We start from the raw sequence: 10514 nt of genomic DNA, 5'->3' as shown, positions 1-10514 counted from the left end.
CCTGGCACCCTAGGCAATTGCTTAGGCTGCCTAAATGGTAGCGCTGGCCCTGGATGCTTCCCAAATTTTACTAATTCACTTATAAAAAGTGGAGGAAAATGTTTACTTCCTACTTCCCCAGGTGCAGATATGGAGGTCAGCTGCTTGTGCTGGGGCCTGTGTGTGGCATTTCAAGGAAAATTATCATGGATAATCTGGGCACGTGGAAGCCACTATGTCTGCAGCCTCTGGAGTCTTTTGTGTGGCATCCAGCCAAAATCTGGCTTGACACATGGTTCTCTACAAACAGCAACTGTTTAAGTTTCACAGCCCTCTTGCTGTGTGGCAGGCAAGTATTAACTCCATTTTATAGCTGAGGGAACAAAAAGGTCAAATATCTTGACCCAAGCTTCAGAAGGAGTTAGTTTCAGAGAGAGGATTAGAGTATGGGAGTCCTTGTTTCCATTCTCATAATCTAGTCCCTGCTGCTGTTCTGTTTCAGGAGTGTGCCCTCTACACTGGCCCTAATGGGTTTAATGTAGGCCAGGTGGGCCAATTAACCTACTGGGCTGCAAGCTGGGGGATATTTAGACTAAAAAAATCCCTAATTAAGGGAAGCTAACCTGTACAGGAACAGGCAGGGTTTCTATAAAACCAGGAAGCTAGTAGCAGAAAGAGGGCTGCAGTCACTCTCACTGAGAGAAGTGAGTGAGTAAGAAACGTAGAGCCAAGCAAAAGGGTTTGGCTAGAAGGGTGGAGAATGCAAGCCTGGGATAGGCAAGATAGGGAGTAGTCCAGGGGAGTGGCAGGAAGGTTTGTGATTGCCTGGACCTTTGCTACTGCAGATAATGCCCTGGAGCAGATGCCCCAGAGTACAGGGTGGGTCTGAATTCACCTACTGGCCATTGTGTGGCTCAGTCCTGGCAGTGTACTTGAAGGCTGTCTGGGACCACGTGAGGGAGTGGCCCAGCCAGGGCAGTGGATTTAAAGACTGTTTAGGAGGCAAGGAAGACATTGATATTACTCTGGAAGGAGAGGACTCTTGTGGCTTGGCCAGAGGACAAAGCCACAAAGATGAGGCACTGCAACTCCTGAGGAGCAAGAGAGGGTGTGCAGAGTGAGATGACAGGCCAAGGAACTGCAGGAAGAGAGCATCAGGTTCAAAGAGCTAATCCCAGAGTGACCAGAAGCAGGCACTGCTGAGTAGTGAGTAGCTGACCCCATTAATCTCCTTGTGTCCAAAGGTGTATCAGCTGTCCCACAGATGTGCTTGCTGACTCTGCTGCAAGGCCTCTGGCTGGGAGTGATCTTGTGGTGTCCTAACGCTGTTAGACAACTAGGTGATGCTGCTCCCCATAGTTGCAAACTAACTTTGGTCCCCACCAAATCTGAGATCTGATGCCACAGTTTTCATGGATCTCAAAGGCTAGCCCTGAGCACTTCTAGCATAGACCTGGCCTAAGGAACTCCTTACCACTACTTAATCCAACTTCACACTAGGATGAGCGATCATGAAGAATTTCCCCCACCCCTCCCCAACTGAGTGAGATGAGCTATATTGGCAAAAGTGTAATTTTGCTAGTATAGCTGGGTCTAAGCTGGCTTGCTGGCACATCTATGTTGGTCAGCACTGTGATTGCTGACCAACATAGCTATGTGCCAAGAGTGTTTAATGTAGTTCTGGCCATATAAGGACACATCTGGATCAGGGAAACTTGCTCTAATCCAGAGGCTCCCAAATTCTTTATTTGTGTGTGTGGGGGGGGCTCCCTTTAGAGATCTCATGTCCCTTGCATACTTGCCCCCTTCTAAGAAACAGTATTTCTGTGGCAGCCCAACCCAGCCAGGCCATTCAGCTGCTACTGACCTGCAAGTATCCTCTTACTCGGATGTGCTCCAGACAGGCAGCCCCAGCAGGACACACATTGCACCCATTCTCCCCAGAATCACTGACAGGCCACAGGCTTCTCTGACCCTGACACAATCCCTAGCATGCATGCACAAGAGCATAGGAGGAACCACCAGTGTGGGGCCATGTGCATCAATCTCTGCAGAGGTTAGTGAGCTGGAATGAAGTGTCCCCCACCCCCTCTCAGAGAGGCCATTTCCTTTCATCCTTCCTATCTCCTTGTTCTTCCAGCCTGGCAGCAGTGGCTGGAACAAGTGACTTGGTGGCTAGTGAAAGGAATTGTTATTTTATCGATAATAGTTTGAAGAAACAAGAGAATTCTTAACCAGTCAGGTCCTTCTGTCCTCCTGGAAACTCATTGCTCTTCCCCCTGGGAAGTGCACCCCACAGTTTGAATATCAATGCTTTAGTGTTACTATACTGAGTTACACTGGTGCAGACTCCTAAAATAAATGCATTGCAGCACCAGAGCAAGCTCTGTCTTAGGCTTGGTCTACACTATGCGTTTAAACCGATTTTAGCAGCGTTAAACCGATTTAACGCTGTACCCATCCACACTACGAGGCCCTTTATATCGATATAAAGGGCTCTTTAAACTGATTTCTGTACTCCTCCTCGACGAGAGGAGTAGCGCTAAAATTGGTATTACCATATCGGATTAGGTTTAGTGTGGCCGCAAATCGATGGTATTGGCCTCCGGGCGGTATCCCACAGTGCGCCACTGTGACCGCTCTGGACAGCAATCTCAACTCGGATAAAGTGGTCAGGTAAACAGGAAAAGCCCCGCGAAATTTTGATTTTCATTTCCTGTTTGCCCAGCATGGAGCTGTGATCAGCACGGGTGGCAATGCAGTCCCAAATCCAAAAAGAACTCCAGCATGGACCGTACAGGAGATACTGGATCTGATCGCTGTATGGGGAAACAAATCTGTTCTATCAAAGCTCCGTTACAGAAGAAGAAATGCCAAAGCGTTTGAAAAAAAAATCTCCAGGCTACGCAGTGCTGCGTGACAAGCATAACGGGAAGCCAGAGACTCAAATGGAGGGAGGGAGCGGGTACTGAGGACTCCAGCTATCCCACAGTCCCCGCAGTCTCCAAAAAGTATTTGCATTCTTGGCTGAACTCCCAATGCCTGTAGGTTCAAACACTTTGTCCGGCATGGGTCAGGGAATAGATCATCAATTTACTCCCCCCCCCACGTGAAAGAAAAGGGAAAGAAATAATTTCTTGACTTCTTTCAATGTCACCCTAGGTCTACAGAATGCTGGTGGTAGACACAATGCTGCAGCAGTGAAGAGCAGTATCCACTCCTCTCCGCTGCCCGGTGGCAGACGGTGCAGTAGGACTCGTAACTGTCCTTATTATCAACCCGTGAGTGCTCCTGGCTGGCTTCAGGTGAGGCTGGCCGGGGGCGCCTGGGTGAAAATAGGAATGATTTTCGGTCATTCCCAGTAGATGGTACAGAACGGCTGGTAACCATCCTCATCATAGCAACTGGAGGCTGAGCTCCATAAGCCCCCTCCCTTTCCTGTGTAAAGAAAAGATTCTGTACTGCTTGGACTATCATAGCAGTGGCATGCTGGGCTCCTCTCCCCCGCACCACTTAATGTCCTGCCTGGACTGTCATAGCACAGAGAGGCTGCCTCTCCCTCATTTTATCTCACTAACAAGTCATTGTTTCTTATTCTTGCATTCTTTATAACTTCATGACACAAATGGGGGGGACACTGCCATGGTAGCCCAGGAAGGTTGGGGGAGGAGGGAAGCGACGGGTGAGATTGTTGCAGGGGCACCCCCTGTGAATGGCATGTAGCTCATCATTTCTGCGGGATCTGACACGGAGCAGCTGTGCTCTGTGATACACTGGTTCTCAAGTACACTTGCCCCATATTCTAGGCAGGACTGACTCTATTTTTAGAAACTATAAAGGAGGGATTGACTCAGGGAGTCATTCCCAGTTTTGCCTTTGCGCCCCCGGCCGATCTCAGCCAGGGGCACCCATGATAGCAGCAGACAACACAGAAGGACAGATAACCATCATCTCATTGCCAATTTACACCGGCAGCAGACGGTACAGAATGACTGATAACCATCTCTGCTATCATGCAAAAGCAAATGAATGCTGCTGTGTAGTGCTGGAGTATCGCCTCTGTCCTCGGCATCCAGTACACATACGGTGACTGTAAAAAAAAAAAAAAGCTGAACAGGCTCCATGGTTGTCGTGTTATGGTGTCTGCCAGGGCAATCCAGGGAAAAAGGGTGCAAAATGATTGTCTGCCATTGCTTTCCCGGAGGAAGGAATGACTGACGACATTTACCCAGAACCACCCGCGACAATGATTTTTGCCCCATCAGCCACTGGGTTCTCAACCCAGAATTCTAAGGGGCGAGGGAGACTGCGGGAACTATGGGATAGCTATGGAATAGCTACCCACAGTGCAACGCTCCGGAAATCGACGTTAGCCTCGGACCATGGACACACACCACCGAATTAATGTGCTTAGTGTGGCCGCATGCACTCGACTTTATACGATCTGTTTTATAAAACCAGTTTATGTAAAATCAGAATAATCCCGTAGTGTAGACGTACCCTTACATTTCTACAGTGCAGCTACCACTTGACACAGGTGCTGAAACTGAGTGCTGCTGCACCCCATGGCTTGAAGTGGTTTCCATCATATACAGGGTTTACAGTTTTGGTTTAATGGCTCCTAGGACCCCCCCCCCACTATAAACATTTTACAGCACCCCTGTAGCATGGGGGTGTCTGCGCTAGTATAGTTACACCAGTGCAAAAGAAACACACAAGCAAAACACACTGGAATTTGACATCAACATTATGATTTACTACAGCACTTCTGGGTGATTGACGGGAGATTTCCACTACACAAGAAATTGCTGAGAAAGATTTGGTAATCCATGCAAGTTTATTACAATTCTGTGTTGATCCTGTGGCTGTTCTGTCAGGCTGTCACACATAAGTCATGGTAATTTAAGCACACAAAAAGAGGGGAAATACATGCTTTTTATGAATCTGAAAAGTAAAATTCAGCATGACCCACCCATACTTTATTCCATATGGTGGAATAAATATGATAAGAAGTTTACTAAAACTGCTTTAACCCTACTGCATATAGCAAAGCCATTCCTCTACACTGCTAATGTGCAATGTTTTGCTATTTGAAATGCTAGTAATTTTAAAAATACAGGATTATTCTTCTGCTACAAGAATAAAAAGGTTGCATATCAAAGAGCTCCTCTAGCATAAACATGTTGAAGGACAAGGTTTAATGGAAAAAAAACACAAGGAGGTGTTAAAATTTGGGGTTAAGATTGATGTTTTGTTCAAAGTATTAGTGTTTCCTGAACATCAACACTAAACAACTTAAAGTTAACACTGTTATTGTTTATCTATACTTGAAAGCAGCAAAGAATCCTGTGGCACCTTATAGACTAACAGACGTTTAGCATGAGCTTTCGTGAGTGAATACCCACTTCGTCAGATGCATGTAGTGGAAATTTCCAGGGGCAAGTATATATATGCAAGCAAGCTAGAGATATTGAGGTTAGTTTAATCAGGGAGGATGAGGCCCTGTTCTTGCAGTTGAGGTGTGAAAACCAAGGGAGGAGAAACTGGTTTTGTAGTTGGCAAGCCATTCACAGTCTTTGTTTAATCCTGAGCTGATGGTGTCAAATTTGCAGATGAACTGAAGCTCAGCAGTTTCTCTTTGAAGTCTGGTCCTGAAGTTTTTTTGCTGCAGGATGGTCACCTTAAGGTCTGCTATAGTGTGGCCCGGGAAGTTGAAGTGTTCTCCTACAGGTTTTTGTATATTGCCATTCCTAATATCTGATTTGTGTCCATTTATCCTTTTCCATAGAGACTGTCCAGTTTGGCCGATGTACATAGCAGAGGGGCATTGATGGCATATGATGGCATATATTACATTGGTGGACGTGCAGATGAATGAACTGATGATGGTGTGGCTGATCTGGTTAGGTCCTGTGATGGTGTCACTGGTGTAGATATGTGGGCAGAGTTGGCATTGAGGTTTGTTGCATGGATTGGTTCCTGAGCTAGAGTTACTATGGTGCAGTGTGCAGTTACTGGTGAGACTATGTTTCAGGTTGGCAGGTTGTCTGTGGGCGAGGACTGGCCTGCCACCCATGGCCTGTGGAAGTGTGGGATCATTGTTCAGGATGGGTTGTAGATCCCTGATGATGCGTTGGAGGGGTTTTAGCTGGGGACTGTATGTGATGGCCACTGGAGTCCTGTTGGTTTCTTTCTTGGTAAAGAAATTTCCACTACATGCATCTGATGAAGTGTATTCACCCTCGAAAGCTCATGCTCCAAAATTTCTGTTAGTCTATAAGATGCCACAGGATTCTTTGCTGCTTTTACAGATCCAGACTAACACGGCTACCCTCTGATACTTTACTTGAAGTTATCAAAGGAAATGATACATATTGAATCATGCCTTTGTGGAAAAAATATCTAACCATGAGAAGTGCTTAAACTGCTCAAAGGATTAATCATTCATTATCTAAGATTTTTGTTACACAACAAAAATAGAATGGCTTGTAGTAGCAAATGTGGTGTGCAAAATTGAATCAATTCTAAAGTGTTGAGCATATATGAATACCTCCCTCCTCAAGAACAGACATCTACCAAACTCCTCCTTGCAGTAAATTTAGTTAGAAATACAGAGCTATAGCATTTTATTGTTTTAAGGTAGAACTACATGAATTTAAATGGAGATTCTTTTTTAAAAAGTGACTGTATGATAAAGCTCAGAGAACTACATTTGTACTTTGACTGCAGTGGATTTATATTAGTTTAAATGAGAGAAGAATTTGGCCACAAAAGTGTTTTTTTGTTTGTTCGTGTTTTGGGCACAGATGCATAGAATGAAATGTATTTAGTGGGAAAAAACTTAATATGGTTTAACAATTGCAAATATTTCCAGTCGCTAAATTTATTCAGTACAAAGTTCAGGCTCTCTCATGAAGTCTGATGTTGGAACTAATTAGCACACAAAAATGTGAACTGCTTAAATGCATGATTTGTAGTATTCACAATTTTTTGCTTCTCCAATACCCCTCTATGAAAAATCTTCCTGTTAGCTGCCATGAAATATGATTTTCTGAGCATGTTTCTGGATTAGTTTAACTAAACTATTTAATTCATATTATAAACTATATTTGATATGAATTCTTTTTATGTAAATATCAGTTTTTATTAAAAAAACCAAGCCATATAATTTCAAGGCATAATTTAGATAGCTTGTTAGTGCTGTGAAGTACTGTTGATGGCCCATTAAAGAAAGGTAATTAAAAGAATTAGTGAAGTACTAGATAAGAATTTCAAAATTCTTTATACAGTAAACTCATTTTGTGTTGTAATAAACTGTCATTAGAAATAAAATGCACCACCTGGCTCAATTAACTATATGCCTCTGCTTATTACTTGACTACATATGAGAGCTAGAATACAATCCTATACGAGAAGGGGAAACATGGGCAGAGCATCCAGACAGAGGGTCTCCCCTCATACTCCCAATGGGCCTTGAGGTAGGGACTCAGAGGTAAGTGCTGAACAGACTGGCACAGAGGTGCTTTGGATAATGGACTGTGTCAAGTTGAGGAGGGGCCAATAGATCACATTTGAACTATTCTAGTGGCCAAAAAATCCCTGCATAGTGCACACAGATGGGTTGCAGTGTCCTAGCCTGGAATAGCAACCACAAAAAGGGGCCAAGGGGACAAATAGTGCATTCCTTATGCAATGAGAACACATCCAATGAGGTAACCGGAAGAAAAGGAAAATTGACGGTAATGAAAATAAATCAGAAGCTAGGAATTGTAGAATATTTGATATGGAAAGCAAAAGGCCACGAGAAATCTATGGCCAGCAGAGTTTAGGACAATAGGGAGTTTAATATTAAACAAGGAAACCTAACAATAGTATTGGTCTGTTACTAGATGGTGGTAATGCAGAAAAAGCTGAAGTGTTCAAGAAATATTTCTGTTCTGTATCTGGGGAGAACATTTTCCATTTTGCTATTATCTCTGGAGGATATTAAACAGAAGCTACTAACATCAGATATTTTTATATCAGCAGGTCCAGATAACTTTCATCCAAGTGTTTTAAAAAGAGCTGGCTCAGGAGCTTGCTGGACATTAATGTTGTTGACTTTTTTCCAGTAAGTCTTGAAACACTGGGAAAGTTCCAGAAGGCTGGAAGAAAACTAATGCCCCAATTTTTAAAAAGGGGTAAATAGGATGACCTGGGTAACTTAGACCTCTCAACCTGACATCAAACCTGTGCAAGATAGTGGAGTGGCTGATATGGGACTTTTTAATAAAAATTAATGTAAATCTATATGGGTTTATGGAAAATAGATCTTCCGTAACTTGATTTATTTTCTTAAAGACATTACAAGTTTGGCTGATAAAGAAATAGTGCTGACATAACATACTTTTGTATGGTGTTTTGACATGGTATCACACAACATTTTGATTAAAGAAAAATAGAACAACATAATTAATATGGCACCCATTAAATGGATTACTAACTGCTAAGCCTCAAAATATAATAGTAAAGAAGAAATAATCAAGTGTTACCCCTGTAGGGTACTGCAAGTTCTAGGCCCTATGCTTGTTAACATTTCTTATCAAGGACCTGGAACAAAACAAAACAATCATTGATAGTTTGTAGATGACCCACACATTTGTAGAGTAGGGTTGTTAACTCTCCTGGTTTTGCCTGTGTCAAATTAGGCCTTATCTCTCAGAAGCTACTGAAGCCAAATGAGGAGATCTTAGGCTCTAAAAGTCTGGCAGCACTAAGGCAGGATTCCTGCCTACTCTGCCCCCGCTGCTGCTCCCAGAAGTGTCCTGGAAGTGTCCAGCACATCCCTGCGGACTTTGGGGTGGGTGGATAGGGGTTCTCCAAATGCTACCCCTGCCCCGTTGGCTATGTCTACATTACGCAGCTTTTAGTGACAAAGCTGTGTCACTACAGTCGTGCTGCTAAAAGTTGTGCCATGTAGCTGCTGTTTGTCTGCTCTCCTGTGAACGAAAAATCCCACGGCAAGTGGTGTTAGCGTCGTCGGCAGGCGAGTGGTACTGCCTACAAAGAGCTGTTCACACTGGCACTTGTCATTGGCAAAACTTTTCTTTTGGGTGGAGTTAACACCTCTAAAAGACAAAAGTTTTGTTGTTCAGTTGCCATTGTAGACATAGCCTTAACCCCACTGCACCACCACCCGGAAGCTGCCTGAGGTAAGCATCTCCCAGCCAGAGCACGCACCCCTCACCCCCTATTGCACCCCAGCCCTGAACCCCCTCCTATAACCTCCCTCCCAGAGCCCACACCCCAACTCCCCACCCCAGACTTGAGCCTCCGCCTGCACCCAAACTCGCTCCCAGAGCTTGCACCCCGCACCCATTCCTGCACCCTAACCCCTTGCCCTAGCGCCATGGAACTGAGTGAGGGTGGGGGAGCACAAGTGACAGAAGGAGAGGAGATGGAGTGAGTGGGGCAGGGCCTTGGCCTCGGAGAAGGGGCAGGGCAAAATGTTTGGGTTTGTGTGATTAGACAGTTGGCAACCCTATTCTGGAGACGTAAATAAGGAAGAGGACAGGTCACTAACTCAGTGATCTGGATTGCCTGTGCACAATTTACAAGCAAACTGTGTATTTTAATACAGCTAAATGGAGAACAAAGAACGTAGACCCTACTTACAGCATGGGGCATAGGCGCCGACTTCCCCACTTTCCCCTGGCTCAACACCCCCTTGCCCCTGGCTCTGCCCCCACTCCATCCCTTCCATGAAGCCCTGCCCCCATTCCAACCCCTTCCCCAAAGTCCCTGCCCCAACTCCACCCTCTCCCTGCCCCTATTCCAACTCCTTCCCAAAATCTCCCCCTCTCCCCTGAGTGTGCCACATTCCCACTTCTCCCCCTGCCTCCCAGCACACTGCCAAAGAGCTGTTTGGCAGTGGCCGGGTGGGAAATGGTGGGAGGTGGGCGGAGGAGCAGGGACACAGTGTGCATGAGGGGGTGAGGAGGAGGAGATGGGGCAGGGGGGTGAGGGGAGTTTGGCTGCCAGTGGGTGCAGGGCATCCACTAATTTTTCCCCATGGGTGCTCCAGCCCCAGAGCACCCATGGAGTTGGCACCTAAGGCATGGGGGACTCTGTCCAGGAAACCAATGATTCTGAAAATGACATGGAGGTGATTGGTGCATAACATAAGCTGCCACTGTGGTGCTGAGGCTAACAATGCTAATGCAATCCTGTGACACATAAACCAGGGACTACTCAGTAGGGGTAAATGTTATTTAACTCCATATTTGGCACTGGTGTGACTGCTGCTGGGATACTTTCTCCAGTTCTGGTGCCCCAATTCAAGAAGTAGAAACATAAAGGAGGATAAATTGGCAAAGGTTCAGAGAAGAGCCAAGAGAATGATTAAAATATTAGAAATCTGCCTTATAGTGATAGAGTAAGCTCTTTGAATCTATTAAACTTGACAAAGGAGGAGAGGGTGACTTGATTACAGTCAATATGTATCTACATGGGGAACAAATATTTTAATGGGCTCTTTAGTCTAGCAGAGAGTGTAT

Source organism: Gopherus flavomarginatus, chromosome 3 (genome assembly GCF_025201925.1).
Source record: "Gopherus flavomarginatus isolate rGopFla2 chromosome 3, rGopFla2.mat.asm, whole genome shotgun sequence".
NCBI classification, from domain to species: domain Eukaryota; kingdom Metazoa; phylum Chordata; order Testudines; family Testudinidae; genus Gopherus; species Gopherus flavomarginatus.
Note: the sequence above shows the minus strand (reverse complement) of the source record.